The sequence below is a fragment of the Dromaius novaehollandiae genome, chromosome 3, assembly GCF_036370855.1.
Source record: "Dromaius novaehollandiae isolate bDroNov1 chromosome 3, bDroNov1.hap1, whole genome shotgun sequence".
Classification (NCBI taxonomy): domain Eukaryota; kingdom Metazoa; phylum Chordata; class Aves; order Casuariiformes; family Dromaiidae; genus Dromaius; species Dromaius novaehollandiae.
In genome coordinates, this window is record NC_088100.1 from 52,020,911 (window position 1) to 52,040,148 (window position 19,238).

The window sequence follows — 19,238 nt, forward strand, 5'->3', positions numbered from 1 at the left end:
CCCCCCCCAAGTTTTGTTTTAACTGACTTGTTGCTAAATTCTCAATTTACTGTTTAATTCTCTGCCCTCCTGTAAACCAGAGAGGAAAATCTTCCTAAATAATGTATAGTAAGCTCCCACTACTTTGAAATAAAATCCCTCAAAACATGAGGAAGCTTAACCTTCATTCTTGGCTTTACAGATATTATTAAAATAAATGTAAAATAGCCTGATTTTTTTTCACTTAATCTTTTAAATATTTGATGATTTAAGATTCAGATTTCTATACAAAATTTGATTCAATTTAGGTAACTTATGATATACACAAAGAATCCACTGAGGACTGAGGTACCATTTTACTAGGTGTTCTCCACCCAGGACTCTTGACCATACTATGAAATATTTGAAGTCTGAACCAAACTTTGATCACTGAATATGATAGAGATGGTAAGAAAAAGGATGGATTCAAATTAAAATTCATGTGTATATTTAGAATGGGTAAGTACCTATATAGATGCTTCAATGTCCAGATTTCTGTTTGCTTATGTATGTGGCCCAGTAGATAAGTGTATGCTAATCTTTCAGAAAGCCTGATATACAGATAATTTAACAAAATAATCTCTAGCTTTACTGATCTTGAAATCAAAGAAAGCGCATGTGTACTTTGTACAAGAAAATCACCAGTAAAAAATGAAAAATTAAGTTCTGTATTTCATAAACAGCAGTATTATTTCAACTGCCAGATAGTAAATAGCTAAGATTTTCTAATCCTCAGTCTTGGATCAGTGATCAGAAAGAAAAGAGTTTAATACCCAAAAGTCGTATCTTTGTTAAAAAAAATTACGCGATAATTATTTTGTATGTATCAAGGAGTGCTCTATCCCCAGTAGCAGGAATCTTTGTGACACAGTGCAAGAGTTGGAATCACTGGGTTCGAGAATGAGGCAGTATCATTGGTAGTAAGCCTACTGATTGCTGCTGGGATTAAATAATGAGGTGTTGTCACAGCTAAAAACACCATTTCTGTAATTATTTCTACGCTAACCTAAACTCCTTCATGGGTTTAGCTCTACTAAAACTTTGCTTTTGGAACCAAGCATACACACTTACCTCTAACTTAAATTTAATTGTTCTAGAGGAAAAAGTTGTTAGTTGACCACTTGAAAGAAGAATTTATTTTTATGAAAACATAGATGAGTCTTCACTCAGAATAATATTAATAGTTGGTAGATAATGATATATGCTAGGAGGACTGCTTAAAGCCTTAGATAATCTCTATGGAACTATATTTGAGAAAGCATGAATAAATCAATGTTGGAAAATACCTTTATAAAAGTATAGGAAGAGCATGGATTCTGCCCTTCAACACAGATGCTTAAACTTTAGCAGATCCTTATCAGGCGGGAAGCTCAAGATCTGGGTTTTTTTTGGGGGGGGGGTGTGTTTTCTGTTTTAACCTAGTTTTATCTGCTTTTGATTAAAAACACGTTTTATGTACTTCCAAAAGCTCTGGATAAATGGAAGACTATAAGAGAAAAATAACTTTTTGCTGGTACATCTGAACTAGAGCTTAATTTCTTCTGTTTTATTGAAAATGAAAGTTACTATTATTCTGCTGTGTACTGTGTTTTGAAAATTCTATGTGATACTGGAAAAGGGATTTGGTAAATGAGTGAGTGCCAGCTTTCATTATGCTAAAACTCCTGAAATTTTTCCATCATTAGGTATGACCTACAATAGTCCTGAAGTAGCTGCTAGACTGTTAGTTGCAAATGTCCTAAGAAAACAAATGTGGCACTCCAGGAAAGATTTAGAGATGGATTCTTAAATTATTCTTCTGAAAGTAAAAATATGGGTCTCCACTGCTGCTGAGAATGGCTGCCTTGGGCCTATCCAAATGGCAAATTATGCCTAGCCATCTTCTCTACCCACACCCCACTTTAAATCAGGACTTCAACTCTGTGTTCCCATGAATCACCAAACAACAAACCACTGCCCATTAGTTCTCCCAGAGTTCCATTAAAATGGCCAGGCCGGGACGCCTGGCCTGGTTCTTCCTCTCTCCTACCTCAACTGCCTCGTGCCCACGTATTCCTCACAAGTCTGATTTTTTGTACCTAGAAGGGCAGTCCTTCCCAGGTGTTGGATGCTCTTGAACATGTGGTGAAACGGGCACAGGTGCTGCAGCCTGTATCAGTGGCAGGTTGTTGTGTGTCACCAGGGCCATGGTAACGGAAGGGTGTAGGCTTTGCATGCTACAGTCACTGCATGCCTGCTGCTCTCTGGCGACCTGGCACAGCAGAAGAGCCTGTGAGGTCCTGGCAAAGGCCTCTGAGTGCTTCGGATGCCAGCCCTGATTTCTCTTTGTCTCTTCTGTATTTTCTGAAGCGTGTTGGAAAGGAAGATGCATGTTGTGAAACTTGTAATAAGAAACAAATAAAAGTTTATTTCAGGCTTTGGAATAATAGGATTAGTCAGATCTTCAAAAATGTACCAGCCTTACTATATTTGCTAGATAGAGTAAAAGCTGGTAGAAAAGAACTTGTCTGTGAATTAAGCCCTAGCTAAAATTAAATGAATTAATTATATGGTGTGCTAGCTAGCATTCATATCAAGGAGCTAATTCATGGGATTATTAAATCAAATAGTTGTTAATCCTCTCAATTTTAAATCCAGTAATTGAGAAAGTTTTTCTTTTGATGTCTGTATAGAGCCAAATAAAAACTAGTTTAGTCCATTCAGTTTTAAATTGTGTGTCCACAACAGAAATCTGTCTGATTGACACACGTCTTTCCAAGCAGTTCTTAATGCAGACCATTTCACTAAAGGAAATGATTTAAGTGTATTTGAATATTAAGTATATCTGAAAGGATTTGAAAGTACCAAGTCTTTGTGCAATTTCTCGTGCCATGCTCGTTCTGTTAATAAACAGAGGACTTCCGTTCTCCAGGGATGCCAGTCTTTTCTGTTGAGCATTTCAGTGCTGTTCTTCGTTACCCTTTAAGAAAGCTAAGAGTACCCCCTTTTTCAGGATCATACATCCTTAATTCATGTGAGCTTGTTAGGCCATCTTGTTAAAATGTGATTTAAGACACAAGGCATGCTAGGCAGTTTAAAAGTGATGCTCCTGCTTTTTGTGCTTTATTTATCTTAATGAAAAGAAATATTGCTTAAAATGGGTGCTGCCATTGCAGTCTTTTCTAAGGTAGGTTCAATGGGATTTTAGGACAATATCAGTTATGACATGTTCACACAAAACGTGGACTAGTACTGTCTCATTATCTTTTGATAACAATAGTCAGCCAATATTAGGAATATTGATAGGACTGACAATGCCATTTTAACATTTTCTGTAGAATATTTTAATTCCTTAGTAATTTGCCCTGGAATTTATACAGTATCTGCATAAATTCAGTGGAGATGCATTGTTTCAAGCAAAGATGTGCAGTTCAGTTTAGCAGTTACTATTATTAAATACATTTTGTTGCTAATGGTGGGTCTTTTTATTTGGAGCCCTTAACTTTTTTTTAATCCCGTGTTTTAAATGTAGGATGAAAAGTTGTGCTGAATAATCAGAGCTTGAATTCCCAATGTTGCGTACTTAAAATTTTAGTATTTCTACTACTATTTTCAGTATACTACAGGCAAATATTTTGTCTGTTTTACAAAGGAGTTTTGTCTTGTTCAAGTATTCCAATCTCTAGTTGGCATTAGGCAAATCCCATTGATAGACTATTAAACAAGATACTTAGTGCAAATATTTATTACATGTTTTACTTTTTAAACTGGATGGTAGGCAGTGCATGAAAAATGCATATTGATATGGTTTACTTTCTATCTTAATTTTGTCCTATACAAAGTCTAAGTATATTTTAATAAAGAAAATAGGTACTTGTAAAGTATGGCCTGAATTGTATTTGAAAAAATAGGCTTATTGTTTAAATATGTTTATGGAGTTGTACACAAAGCTACTAACCCTAGCTTCTGCAGAATACAATTGATATGCAATCTGAAAGTTGCCATACCACTGACAGTAGTCTTCCTAAAATAAAACAAACAAACAAACAAACAAATCTAAATAGCTCAGGAAATGATAGCTTTCAATATTTTTCACCCTGCTTTGCTGCCTATTTCTTAATTCACTTAAAAATGTGAATCTGACTTCTCCTTTTGATGGTTATCTGGATTCATAGTCCATGATGGGTGCATGTTTGCATATATAGAGATTTTTGGTTAGCAGTATGGAGTGAGTGTGTTCTGTGCCTCCATGTGCTTCATGTTTGGGAGCCTGCATTTTTTTCTTCTTAAAAAAAGAAAAAAGTACCAAGAATAAGCCCTTACTACTGAAACAACTTCCTCGGGAGTAGTCAGATTTAACTACTGGGTTTATTCCCCTCCATGCTGGATACTAAGATTCAATGTATTGCTTCAGTGAATCCTTGCATACCAGGAATAGGTTCAGTTGGACCTTCAAGGAACAGAGAAGTGGGATTACAGGCTTACCTCCTGGAATAAATATGTAGATACTGCCTCACCTTCTAGAGGTTGCCACTGAGATACAAAAGCATCAGCTTGCACCCTGCTGTTAAGGTTTTCACAGGATGAAAAGTAAGTGGAGTTCGCAGAGCAGCTGGCCAGCTAAAAAATGTTTCAAAGTGATATCTCAGCTCCATGACAGTTCTTAAATACAGACTCTCAGGCTCTGTTGGCAGCTTACATCATTTGAAAATGTAGGAGCTTCACTACCTTCATTGGTAAACTGCCTTTCAGATTCTTGGGGAAACTTTGCAATAGTAGAGTGAAGGATCTGAAATTGCAAACATTAGCTGGCAAATAGGCCTGGCTGCCAGCAGTGGACTCTATTCTGTGCACTTGTGATCACTGTAGAAGGACAAACCTTGGTTTTCACTATTAAATAAAAATAGTATTTTTGGCCTTTGTGGTGCAGAGCTTTTTTGTGTAAAAAACAGGAAGATACTACATTTGGAAAAAATTCAAAGGAGACTCCTTGCTCACTGAAGTAATCAGTTCAGCCTCCTTCCCTTTTTATAGATTTTAGGAATGGCTGGGAAGAAGTGCTGGTGATGACAGGCATTCTTACCAGGCCGGTCATCCTGCCTTCCACTCACTTCTCAAACAGTTGTGACAGAGATTTGGAGTGCCTTGCTACGTTACCCTCTGGAGACTGCTTGGTCCTCTGTGGGCATTTGGGTCTCCATTACCCAACATGCCTATTTATCTGGGGCTCTCTTTCATCAGGATACTTCTTTTGGTTCAGTTCATTGCCTATTTTTGATTCTCCCTTCTGTGGTCTTTCAGCTGTCCTACTAATGATATCTTCTTACAACTGGAAGTTTCATTGGAAATAGGAAATTATTCGCTTTCCACTCTGAAAAAGAATAGGTTTGGGGGATTTGGGGAAACTGTTCATCTCCAAACTGAAGTTACTATAATCTGTTCTGTGTAATTGAGAGAGTAGTTCTTATTTCTTAACTTTCAAGATGTCACATTTCCATCCTACTGTCAGGTGTGAATTTTCTTAGATTGTAGTAGGTCAAAGCCATTAGCAACATAGGGTGCTGGTCATTTGAATTATTGAGAAGTTTGAGGATTATAACCCAGGTCTACAGAAAATATTCGGTGGTGAAACATTTAGAGACCTGATCAAGATCATCAAGGCTGAGTAGGATTTTAAACCTCAGAAGTCAAGCCTTTTTCCTTGGTGTAATGAACTTTATTGTGATCTCTTTGGTCTCCACATTTACCAGGGCATACTTCTCTTCCAGTAAGTTTCAGACTCAGAGCCTGTTCAAGCTCACGGGTGAAAACTAATTGACATACACCAATACTACAATAAAAATACACATTGTGCCAGGCTGTATCTGTTGAAAATTGGCCTTGTCCATAAGCAGGTATTATAACGTATGTGCCTCTGCCTTCCTTGAAATTCTGAAAGAGTTTAGTAAGTATCTGTGAGGAAGACTCTCTTGACATCCAGGACAATGCTGCTGGTGATTAGCTTACTGGGGGAAGCTCAAAGGTAACTGTGAGTTTTGGTGACAGATACAGCATCCTGGAACTCAGGACTGTCCTGAGAACTCATGAATTCTTTCTCTAGCCTGTCTCTGGGCTTAAAGATAATTACGGGCAATGCTGAAATTATGTTTTCTATTATTAGGAAGAGAAGATCAGGACTTTAAAGGCTTTAAAGATATGGAACTGGATCATTTATTTCATATATACCTCATCAAAATAGATGACAGGCACTTACTATATATAAATGTTTTTTGTTGTCATAGGCAGAGTCTAAAATACATAAGTAAAGATGACTAGGCTCAATCTGAGAAGATTGCCTAAGTGGAGTTTTAACTCTTTACCATTCTGATGAGGACCAGGTCTTTTATTCCCGAGAGAGGCATGGAGATAGTGGGAAGCTCTGTTAAATACTTGGTTAGTCACAAGAACTTTTTTATCCATATAAATGAATGTTCTCATTTTTCAGAATGCGTCACAATATCGGACAATTCAGACAGACTTATTTTTATCTCCTCTGTGTGGCTTAGTCTGTTTCCAGATCTTCTGTGTTTTTTTACCTTGAAGTTGCAAGGTCTAGCTGGTATGCCCAGTCAGTTTGTCCTCAGACAAAAAGATAGCACTGTCTACTGCTCTAAATTTCCTATCTTCAGTTGGAACATCCATTTTCTTCCTGTGCTTTAGCAAAGGAAAGTTGTCATCTTTTTCATTTTAGAGACACCATAGTGAACAGGAGGGCTTGCTCATGTGGATAATAGATGATGCAGGTTTCTGTTGTCAAGGAGATTTGATTTTTGTGCCTCTGTAGTGTAAGGTCCTTGTCTTCCTGCGAAACAATTGTTTTACCATGTTGGGCTGTCTTAAACTGAACCAGCATGATTTTGTCCTTAAGCTCTGTTCTTTATCAACCACTTTGACTTCTTAGCCACCTCTTTCTCACTATGGAGCACTGATGTGCCATGTTTTTGCTAATGAGAGATCTGATTCTGCTGTGCAGCATCAATCTAGTCCTCATACTTGTTTGAGCCTGTGTCCCCTAGAAAGCTTGTCAATGAAAAATGTCTTCCTGTGCCATCAACTCAGTTGGAGAGGAACAAGAAACCAAACTCTTATAAGAGATTCTCTGTGCCTGCAGTTTCCCTAGGAATGTTTTCAAAGCTCTTGCTATGTACTTTGAAGACTATATTCACTGCAGTGTATTCAGTTTCTGAAAGGCTTTATTTATTCAGGACTAAATGGTCTCTTCATTCTGCTCACTCAGAAAAATGGCCACTTTCCACTTGTAAGCTTCCTGCTCCGTCCCCCCACCTTCCGATCAAAAGGTTTTGGATCATTAAAAAAAATTATAGCCATACTGGAAAATGAAGGGAATAGTGATCCACCTGAGGTTCTCCAAATAGATCTGATCTGATGTAGGTAACTGGACAAGCTGTAGGACAGTCAGGATGAATCCCACTGCAGTAGTTAATGTTCTGCTCACTAGACCTGAGGCATCATCCATAACACTGCTCACAGATATTTTTGTAATTCCTCGAGGCCAACCTGCAAATGCTATGTTCCCTAACTATTTGCAGGTTTGAAATCTCTAATGAGACTCTTCATTTGAGAAAACAGTGTTTCAGTTGTTGTTCTCGGAAGAGTGCTCATCTCTGCATAGTTGGTGGCAGTTCCTTTGTGTTCTCTGCAATGCAATGTGCATATGCTCAAGGAATCAAAAGTAGAAAGAAGTTAGGTACCCTGCAGTAACTGCAGCTCTTCAGCCTGTGCATTTGGCATGCACATGCCTAATCCTGCACTTCTTTCCTTTAAACCCTATACCCCCAGATTCCATAGTGGAGACAAGTAGAAACATATATAAAGGCTGTCCTTTATGCCTGAGTGCAAAGCATGATGAAAAGTTTGATGTGTACTGTATGGACTCTAGGAACCAAAAATCTCTAAACCTAAACATATAAAGCACATGCATATCCACAGTGGGAAGTACATACAAATAGCACATATTGAAGAAATTCGTTTTTTGTAAGGTAAGTACTGTCTGTCTTTTGTGAACCACTTCTATTATTTCATAAATTTGCTACTTTAAAAATATGGTGTAAAATAATGTTTAATGTCTAGTTAATTGGTATGTCTAGATTTTTTTTTTTACTCTAAAACTCAAAAAGCCCCCACCTCCATCACCATGTTTACTTGCTTTGTTTGGCTCCTGTTCAAGAAAGCTGTTCATTTCTTCAGTTTTCTTCTATCATTCATTTTCCTGAAGTCTACTACATCTTTTATTTCCCAGAAGTTGCTGTTAGTCTATTTTGTAAAGATAGGATAGATCGTTTAAATGATGTTCAGTAACAGCAGATGATTGTGGCAGACAGATATTTCTCCATATGGTAGATAATCTGAAAAAGTTAAAACTACAGGCATGGCTGTCAATATTAGCACTGTTGTCTTTCTCATCCACTTTATCTACCATATTTCTGTCCCCAACACAAAAAACTAACAAGGCACTGGTTTTATAAAGGTCTGATGTAATTATTAAGCAGGTATTTCTTAGACCCCAGATCTTCAGTGGCTCCCCATGCTTTACTCGCTTTTCTAATCTTTGCATTTATCTCCCTTCAGATCTCAACATCTGCTGCAGTTTGACTGCCCAGGTTAGTGAAATTTTCCCCCTTTATCCACTTCTGTAATTATCCTGTGCACCCATTTCTTCCCCAGTATTCCTCAATGTTGATCTGGCAGTATTTATTCTTGACTAGATTGTCCATTTTTGGATATGGGGCGGGGCAAAAAAAGGGAGAAAATTATTTTCCTACTTTATATTTGTAATTGTTATGAAAGTATATTTAAGCTATATTTTCCAAATAAGTACTGGAGAAGAATAAAAATAATGCACAGAAAGACTAGAAACTGAAAAGAAGAAATCAAATTATTTTACAGAGGTAAAAGTAAATAAAAGTTTACTGGAAAAAATATTATTTTAGGTGGTAGGTGTACCCAGGTATATGCAATAAGCATCTGTTGAAGGATAAGAGCATAGTAGTCTTCCTCAGGTCTCTGCAATATTAGCAGACTGAAAAGGATGTGAGTTATATTATGATTTCCTTTGTATCTGTCTCTTAACAGCACACTTGTTAATATACTTTTGGGTAGTAAAAAAACCATTCTAATAGGAAACAGAGTATACAGTTCAAAGTCAGAGAATAAAATTGTGAAGTGAGTTCTCCTGTTTCTTTAGAAAATGCTATTTTAATGGTAGAATTCAGGCTTACATTTTTAATGGTGGAATTCAGCCTTATATCTTTGGATGCTTGAACTGAACTAAAATCTTCAAGCTTCACGAGTCTTCAGAAACCTGGGATCACAATTGACTTTTTCCTACTACCCTCATATAGAATTAAGTGAAGAACTTTCCTTCACTCAAATTCAGATCAGTTTTTGTGTGTTCAATTTCTGCTCCACGAGCATTTTTCTTTGAGGAAATCCTGGAATCTAGCTCTTCCCTTTCCACTTGGTTGCCTTCAATCATCAAGCCATGGTTTATTACTCAGATTCCTTTCTGCTGATTGAGTTAATACTTAAGTCATTACTACTGAGTGTAGTATTTCCTAGGAAAAGGGAGATGTGGTTTGGGATCCCTCCAGGCAGAAAAGGGAATTGAATAAAAATTCCTGAGTAAGGGCTAGGTCTCTGTAAAAGAGGAGGAGGGGGCACTATTGTTATCATCTTTTTGTTGTGTTTTAAAGGAAAATACAACTACTGCTTCATTTTATCTGGACCCTGGTCTGGTAGACATATGGCAGTGTATTTGGGAATGCCTTCTAGGATTAAGACTCTTGAGAGAAGGTTTTTCTATGTATCCCCAGTGGAATGAGAAAGATGCTTCACTCAGTCCTGTCAAAGCTGAGGTGATTATGAGCATGATGCCCTCAGAATTAGTTGGCAGCTGAATAAAGGCTTGAGAAATCTGTACTTTGAATTTATCCACCTAAACCCTGTGGTTTATAGTCCTAAGACTTCATAAAGGTAGAACAAGTTCTGTTGTGGAGTAAGGAAGTCAACCTGTCTCAGAAGATCTGACAGTAGTATTGCAACATTTTCTGACTGAAAAGTTACATAAGTAAATGAATAAATCTCTATTTTATTCACCACTCAGCTTCCTCCATCAAGTTAGTTGCATATTGTATTATTCCTCAAGATATATAAAAAGTAAAATCTTAAGTATAATCATAGATTTTAGGTTAAAAGGGACTACTACTATACCTGCTTTCTTTTCTGACACAAATGTGTTTGTCTTTGTCATCTTGCTATCTGAGTAGTTGCAGAACAGGAGCTCTCTCATGAAATAAAGATAATGAACATGTTTAGTTTTTCAATAGGGCGTATTCCAGGGACCTTGAAGTCTCTTTTAGCTGTCTTTCAGAACGTTTTTCAATTTGAGGGATACTTGCATTACTTGACTTAAAGCAGCTTCCTTTCTGACTGACTAGCTTGTATGGTCTGAAGAATGAGAAGCTCCTCCAGAGAGCACTTTGGAGTATCTGGGTCAGGCTTCTGAATCACACCTCAAAGAACATCTATTTTTCCAGCCTTTTCTAGCTGGCTAATGTAGGCACCTTAAGAGAATACATTCTTCTGTGAAGTGTGAATACCACAACTAGCACACTATAAAGATCTAGTAAAGGTCTTGCTAGTGTTGTATTTATAGCGGTATTAACACTTGCTTTTTTTCCATCTGCCACTCCACTTACTTGGTCAATACACAAAAAGTCCTATTTGTTCTCTCACAAAGTGAACTGAAAGTTTACATTCAGCTTGCTATCTACTGTGCCCCAAAACATGCTTTTATGATTTGTTTTTAAAAATACAATGCACACTCCTGTAAATGTGACATGTATTCTTGTGCCTAGACAATATGGCTTTGTGTTTACTCATGTCAAAACACATGGTTGGGTAAGTTTATCTTATCATATGATCAAGATTGCTCTAGAACTGACCTTGATATTGCCAAAATTCAAATTTGTGATCTTTTCAGATTTTAATTTTGCTTTTGCTTTTTTCAAGGTCATTGACAAAAATACTGCATAATATTGTGCCAAAAGTATTTTTCTATATGCTCTGTATTGTGAAGTTTTTGATTATTGCATAGATGTTTGGTTTTGATAAAAATGGTCGCCTGTGATGATGCTTCGTAGATTGTTCTTCATTCTCATTTGTAATTAACGAAGATTAAATTTGCGTTAAGTTGATCTGTGAGAAGCCTGTGAAATTAAACTGAGCTTTGAAGCTTACAGAAATATGCAAGGCAAATGCCTTTATCTCCAGTCCTTGTAGACACACTGATGAGTGATAAGATGGCACTCCAAGAAGAAGGTGATATGTGATGCTATGTAAACAAAACTGGTAGATTCATGTTGATTTAATAGAAGTAAGCAAAAATGACAATGCATTTAATGTAAAATAGATTCTCCCAGGTTGCCGTATGTTTTGGCAGGAGAAGTTATCTTTCCAGTCAGTCAGTTTCCTTTTTCACTTGAGGAGCAGAATTTTGAACTCAAAGGCCTAATTTAGCTTGTTTTTAAAATGTATAGCAGTAAAATTTCAGTTTAAGAGTTCAGACAAAGTTTTATTTAGTGTATCTATTATGTACAGATGACTACAAAAGATGTGTGATGTAAAAATACAGAAATTTTATATCCCTTTTACAGTACAACCTGTTTAAAATGAATACTAATTGCTGCTTTATGGCTATATAGTCTATACAATAAAGTTTTGCTTTGTAGAAAGAAGTATACTTCAAGCATGGAAATATTAGCAATCAGGTTTTTTTGTAAGTGTGATGACTACTGAACTGAAAAAAAAATCTTTTAAAGCATAAGGAGAAAGAGGACAAAATGTTTTTGAAGACATGAAGGAAGTCAGCATTAGTTCATTCTAATTGATTTATTCAATATTGAGTAATTAGATAAAAATCAGCACTGAAAAGCTTGTTAGCAGTCGTATCTGCTGGAGTATATAATTCTGCAGCATATCTGTGCCAGCAGATGTCTTGGTGTTGTCACAGTTCTGCTAGATAAGTGACTTTATTTTACGCGAACTGAGAAAAGTACATTCTCCCAACAAGCTGCCTCTGTGCTAGCAATGGAACCAAAGGCCAGAAGAATAACTTAGCTCCCAGTAAAGTTCATGTGTAATACACTCATGATGCATTTTTATTTTCATTTAGAAAAAAACACAACAAAAGAGAAAATAAATTATTGTGTCTTAAAACATCACTTTTATCTTTATGAGTAAACTTAAAATTCAAATGAACCGGTATCTGAAGTGTTCCTCTGCACATACTGATCCAACAGTTGTATGAAATTTTCTTCACACCTTTCTGTTTACTTAGGTGACTGAGCTGCCTCAGGTCGTTGAGACTTCCCTCTTGTTTTGTCACAAGAAATTACTATACACAGAAAACTTTGCTTTCCAGAGACAGATGATGTTACTCAGCCAGACATATAAATTAGACTGTTACTATATAGGTTGTGACATTTGTATTGCATTGTCAGAAACTAAATATATGCTTTCTGTAATACTTTCAGCAATGTTCTAATTTAGGCAAAAATAATAAAGGAAATGAGGTATTTAGCTGAAGAATTACAGCACTACAATTAATAACAGTTCTTTGTTTAAAAAAGCACTTATTAAGACATATTTATATTTATTTCTGGACAAATATCATATGCTGTTATATTCCTCTTCGTCAGTATTTTTTTTGTATTATTATTTTAGCCAGATGGGAAAGTTTGCCCTTATATTTGTTTAGAAGTCAAGGCCAAGTCATTATCATCAGGATGCAGAATAGTACAATAGAGATTTTTTTTTTAAGTCAGGTAAAAACTAAACTGGACATATAGCAGCAGACTTATGTTACAACTTTACTTATTAAGTATGCAGACTTATGTTACAACTTTACTTATTAAGTATGCTGAAAAAAAAATAATTCATCATATAAGTTTTGAATTCAACATTATAAAAAGGATGAATTTGCTGTTGTCTTTCAGTAGCTGCGCTCCTATTAGCTGCTTGAGAATCCATGTTAAATTGTATTTAAAACAACCACTTTCTTTTTTTTCTTTCTTTTTTTTTTTTTAAAGTCCAGTGCATACAATGTTAATCATTAGCGATTATTGGAGTATTTTCTTGTTACTTTGCATATTTGTACAGGATATTTTGATCCGTTGCTTTGATGCTTCATAGTGTCTTAATCCTAATATAACATATAATACATTTGTTTTAATTACACATGGTATAGCCTGATTAAAGAATATGTTTCACATTAGTAAATGGTACAATGAGTTGAAAAGAATCATTTATGTTACACTTCTTTTTTTCCTTCTAAACTAAGTAAGAGGTGACGTCAGGAAATTGCTTCCTTCAGTCATAAGCTTATTTTTAATCAAATTACAGTGGAGTTTTACCAAGCTAGAGCTAAAAAAACAAAAACAAAACCCCCCACCCTCAAGTTATAACAGTCAGTTAAGTTTGTGACTGTACTGTAGACATCAATCAAATCACTTCACAGAATGAGAGAAAAGCAGACTGTAGGTATTCCAGTACCTCATTCATTTTAACTGTAGCTTAACTAGTATTTAAAATCTCCACAGCCTCTTTAGATAGTCACTGCTAGTCTGCAGTTGTCCTGCAATTTAGAAAGTGCTTCCTAATGTCCAACTTAAAATTTCCTTTGTTGCAGTTTAAGCTGATTATTTGTTGCTCTAGCTATCACTGACCTTGCAGGAACAATTTGCTACGCATTTTTTGAGTACCTCAGTATCTTTCAGACTTACTTTGGTGAAGGACATCAGGTTTTTTGAACCTTTTTTTCATAAATTATGCTTATCAAAATTCTGCTTATTGCCACGTCTATCTTTTGGATTCTGTCCAGCTAGTCCACATTGTAATGCTTAATGTCCAAAATTAGACCTAATAATCCAGCTGAGGGCTTACTGGTACTGAGTGGGATGGGAATATCACATCATCTGTTTCAAGAATTGATGTGTTCCATTATGTTTTTTTGGTTTTCCAATATAGTGGCATTGTTGGAACATGTTGAAGTTTGATGTGCTAAACTTGCTAAACCCTTTGTAAAGAAGTGTTGTCTGGTCATTCTCCCATCTTTTATTTATGCATCTGATTTTTTTCTCTTGTAGTGTTTTTTGGAATATTACTTACCTCATATGATGTTTTTATGGAAATGAATTTCATTTGTGTTGCACTACTTGACTGAGATACCAAGATCATGTTGAATTCTAGTCTTTTTCCTCAAAAGGTTTGCAGTACCCATCGTTTGATGTCATTTGCAAATTTAGTAAATGTATTCTCTACTTCACTGTCCATATCGTTAATGAAAATGTTACATAGTGCTAGATTGGGGGCATGTTTTTACAGAGCCCTCTTTGGCATATTCTTCAATTTTTACAATAAATCACTAATAGCTACTCTTTGGAAAAAAAGCTTTTCCAAAAACTTGAGAATCCATCTTTGCAGTTGTTTCATCTAGATCATGTATTAAACCAGCTCATGAGAACTGTTATGTTTGAGAGATTTCAAAAGGCCAGTTAAGGTCAAGATAAGTTACATCTATCCTCTCTATGGCCAATGTTTGCTACCCACCACGTAATAAAGAAAAGTTACGTTTGTTCTGCATGATTTGTTTTTGAGAAATCTATGTTGATCCTATTATTTGCTAGATGTTTATGAATAGTTTTGCTTGTTTACTATTCAGTTGTTATTCTGGAAATTCAAGTTAACATGACATATCTGTAACTCTCTAGGACTCACCAATAGTTGTTAATTTTGGACATGGTGGCTAGTTCAGTTTTGAGAATAAAATAGGCTCAGGAAACACTACTTTAGAGCCACAAGGAACTGATAGAACTAACACTGTAATATGTGGACTTATCAGAAATGATAATCAAATAGAAAAAATGGTTAAAAGGTAAGTTATTTGAAGATGTAAGTCTCTCTTCCCTCGTGTGTATATGACACTTCAGCTGTTATGCATCCCTGGTGTTAGTTCTCAACCTTGTTCATGGTCATTATGAGCTTCCCCAGATCGATGCATGCCCTTTCCTGTGTGTCTTGGTTCTGCTCAAGCCAGGTCAATCCACCAGTATCCATGTGCCTGTTTCTTTCCACTGTCTCGTTTGGCTCCAATGCGATCCAGTCTCTGTTGGCATCTCCAGGAGCTATTAGTGGAGGAAGGACCTGAAAATATCCTGAGAGATAAAGGAGTAGAGGAGGGAAGGAGCAGAAGTCATGGACTGTCTTATGCTGCAGTGTGGCCGTGCTGCCTGTTGCTGGCTCCTTTCAATCTCCAGCATCGTTTCTTGCACCATTCCCTTAATATCTTTCAGGCCTCTCAGTTGGCAGGTGTCCTCTTAACACCTGAGAACTGGCTTAATTCTTTTAAAACTGATTATAATTTCTGACTCTAATAAATAGAAAAACTTGTTATTGGTTAACAGCCCTTGTCTGGTTTTCTCCCCTTTATAGGTTTTGTGTTATATGTTGCTTATTTTGATCTCTGCGATCATACTTGTTCTCCACAAGTTCTTAAAGATAATAGTAATAGCTTTGAGATTTTTGTGGGGGCGGGACTGGGTGTGTGTGTAAATTTGTTCAGGACTGCCTATTTGGGGGTGGGGGGAGAGAAATCTACCTAGTCGTTAACCTCAGTTTTCCCTAATTTAGCCTGAATTCTTATCCCTTTTTTATTTATGTTAAAGGAGCTTAACAGTTAACCTAGTAACTGTTATGTTCAGTTTTACTGAAGAATTTCAGATTATGTTTGTTCTGAATCTTAATGATGTAGGAATTATTCTGTTTTATCTGCTTTAGTTGGTGGAATAATAGAAAATTTCCTGATTCTCATACAATAATCGTGTCGTTTCTTTCATTCTGTCCTTGTTCACTGCCCCATTGGCTCTGGCAAGAAATCTTCCTGTATTTAATTCTTATGGACTCTAAATAAAATATGTCAACCAAGGCAGAGATCTTACTATGATGATTGTAAGAAAAATTATTATATAGTTTGAGACTGACCAGAGATAGAAAGAGGAAGCATCACTGTCATTTTGTGGCAGGTAGGTAAACAGGAATTATCTGGAAGATGTATATATGGGTATTTTTCACTGTCATGTGGAGAACCTTAATTTTTAAAAAATGCTACTTTATTTATGTCAAAATGATAGCCGATTCCCCTTTAAATGGATCTACATTAGCTATAGGTAGTGTAATTTCATATGAAGATCTCATGAAGATCAGATTGCAGCTGATGTTCAGGAGTCAGGATCATTTCAGGAGCTGCTAGTTCATTGCTAGTTTTGGGATCATCAGGAAAAGTTTCTCCAGTGGAGTCTAGATCAGAAATGTTTTTCCATTAAATTTACATTAAATGCTCTCCCTTGTGTTAAATATCTATATGGTTCTCTGGCAACCAAGTTTCTTCCTCTGTTGTTTTTTTTCTTCCTGTTTTTCTTGTTGAGTCCTTTTGTTACACAGTAAATAGTGACTTACCCAAGGTTATTTTGTGCTCTGTTTTTCAGGACACTCTGAAACTTTCAGCCTTTCAGGACAGGCCTCTTCAAAGTTCTTGCTATATCTTTATCAAGTTAAGAGTTAGGATTTTTCTCCAGGCCTTGAAGGAATCAGTTTGTTCAGGCATGTAGATGTTCGTTGGAGCAAGGCTACTGTCTGATAAAACCATGGCACTAACAGAGTAGAAGGACATGTACAGCATCAGGAAGGCTGTTCTTTTCTCAGGAGATGTGTGTGAAATAAACTCAAGCTTTTAGTTTTCTGAAATTTTGAAGATTTAATTGTCTTCTTGTAGATGAGCACCAGTATAATTTTTCTACATGTACTCATCCAGTTGTGTCCTCTCATTTGGACATGCACTTAGTTTGTCTTTGCCTTTTCCTGCACCTTTAGCTTGAAAATAAACCATGTGTTTTGATCTGTGAGTGATGGACTTACAAGACGGTTTCGTATTGTGATAACACTGAATGGTTTTGTGAAGGTCGTGGTAGCAATAGAAAGGTAAATCAATAGATTATATCATTATTGCCATACCTAGTTTGATGGCTAAATTTTATGCGTAATACGAGTCTAGAATTGTTTTGAGTGTCTGAATTCAAAACTGCAGGCTAAGATGACCAATTAGTCATATATAGAGAGTCGTATATTTATAGTCTGCATAGTTCTCTAATGAAAAAAGAATGTTGATTATGAGACATTGAGGAAATTCACAAGTCATTACCCATCATGGGATTTTTGAGCAGTTCTATTAGAGGTAAAAATCTAGGGAAGTCTGAATTCTGGAGGCATTTCATTTAAGCTACTTAATCATAAATAAATGAACTTACAACCTTTAGTTACAAGAAATTTCTTTAAGTCTGTAATGAGTTAGCACTTGTAATTCTAAATTAATTCTGAATTGATGTATTTTCAGGTATTCAGTTAATAATGCTGTTATTACTTAGAGGTTAATAGTGACTGTATCACTGAGACTGAATATCATAGAATAGGATCAGAAGATAATTGAGGTTGGAAAGGAGATCGGGAGATCTCTAGTCCAAGCCCTGCTCAAGCACGGTCAGCCATGAGATCAGACCAGGTTGCTCAGGGCTTTGTCCAGTTGGGTCTTGAAAACCTCCAGCCTCTCTGGGCAACCTGCTCTACTGCCTTCCTGCTGGAAAAGTTTCTCATTGCATCCAGCTGGAAGCTCTCTTGCAGTATATGGTGCGCTTAAGAGGAGTGAAAGCTGAAAAATAGTAGTGGTTTAGATATTCGATGCTCAAGATGAATAACAGTTATTTTCATACTTAAGGAGTGGATTGAATCCAGTATTTACCCCATTGATCTGAGAGAGGACAGCATTTTACCTTCTGAGTTTGCTTTGAGAAATCCAGGTACTCAGTTGTAAGTACAGCATTAATAGTTACCTAGATATAGAGTTACCTTCTAACTGAAGTTAAAGTTGTTCTTAAAACACAAAAGAAAATCTGTATTTTTTCTTCCGTTCTGACAAAATCAATTATATTTGGCAAATTAATAATAAATAGACTTTCTGTGATACGTAAACTTAAAAAAAAAGATTTTTGATTTTATATCTAAGAAAATCACCACCACTCAGCAAAATGCTGTTTATTTTGAAGAAGTAGCTCTGCTTGTGTGTTAGTACTCTGGCCAAAAAATAATACTGACTATTTCATTCTATAAATATTTATTAAAACTGGAGTTTTCAATTGTATAGATAAGGGAAATAAGGGTTTTTTAGTTTAAAATGATATCACATAATCAGAACTGGTAACAAAAATCAGTGTGCAGCCTTTGCTATCCAGATCTGTCAGCCTGTGGTCACCTTGTTTCTCAAATCTTTTTACCACACCTTTCTTTAAAATCCATTTTTTTCAATGTGTTTCACACCTCTAAGTCTTTGCAGCTTCTTGTTCAGAAGCTGTTTTCAATCCAGTTGGTCTGTACTTTTACAACTAGAAGATAGAGATTGCAGGACTACGCAGAAAATTTCTGTATCTCCTCATGCTCACTTTGGCTTATTTGGTATTGCCACCAGTGTTTCAAAAAGTGATTGCGTGAGAATCTTATGTATAGGTTATTTCTGTTCTTTGTGGTTGATAAGAAAAAAATTGAAAATCTTGTGCTGCCAAGGCTCTGGAACCAGAACGAATACAAAAAAAATAAAAAAGCATCAAGCCAGTCTTTTGTTTTTATTTATTTATTTATTTTGCCAAAGAGGCTATTAAATCAATCTTCCAGTTGGCCTTGTTCCTTGCTGCTGTTCCTGCACCGTCTCCTGGAATTGCGTGACCTGGTCGTGGGCACTGCAGGGGATTCCTGCTCCTCTTCCCTCGCCTTTTCTGGCATGGTGACCACAGGATGAGTCAGTCTGCAGTGCCCCTCTTCCGTGCACTGTCTCACAGAATCACAAAGAGTGGTAGAGGTTGGAAGGCACCTTTAAAAGTCATCTAATCCAACCCCCCTGCTCAAGCAGGGTCACCTAGAGCACGTTGCCCAGGGTTGCGTCCAGACAGCTTTTAAATATCTCCGAGGAAGGAGACTCCACAACCTCTGTGGACAACCTGTTCCAGTGCTCAGTCACCCTCTGTTAAAGAAGCTTTTCTTCGTGTTCAGACAGAACTTTCTGTGTTTCAGTTTGTACCCTT

The 19,238-nt window shown here is 36.4% G+C and overlaps 1 protein-coding gene and 1 long non-coding RNA gene across 2 annotated transcripts in view; both read left to right on the forward strand.

Moving 5' to 3' along the window:
• SLC16A10 (solute carrier family 16 member 10) overlaps window positions 1–19,238 on the forward strand; it is an 82,914-nt gene that overhangs the window by 52,363 nt on the left and 11,313 nt on the right. The gene's annotated exons all lie outside the window — the stretch shown is intronic.
• On the forward strand, window positions 429–16,623 carry LOC135327856 (uncharacterized). Its single transcript, XR_010388328.1, has 3 exons — window positions 429–477; window positions 8,626–8,657; window positions 16,599–16,623. It is a non-coding gene; the product is annotated as an uncharacterized LOC135327856 (long non-coding RNA).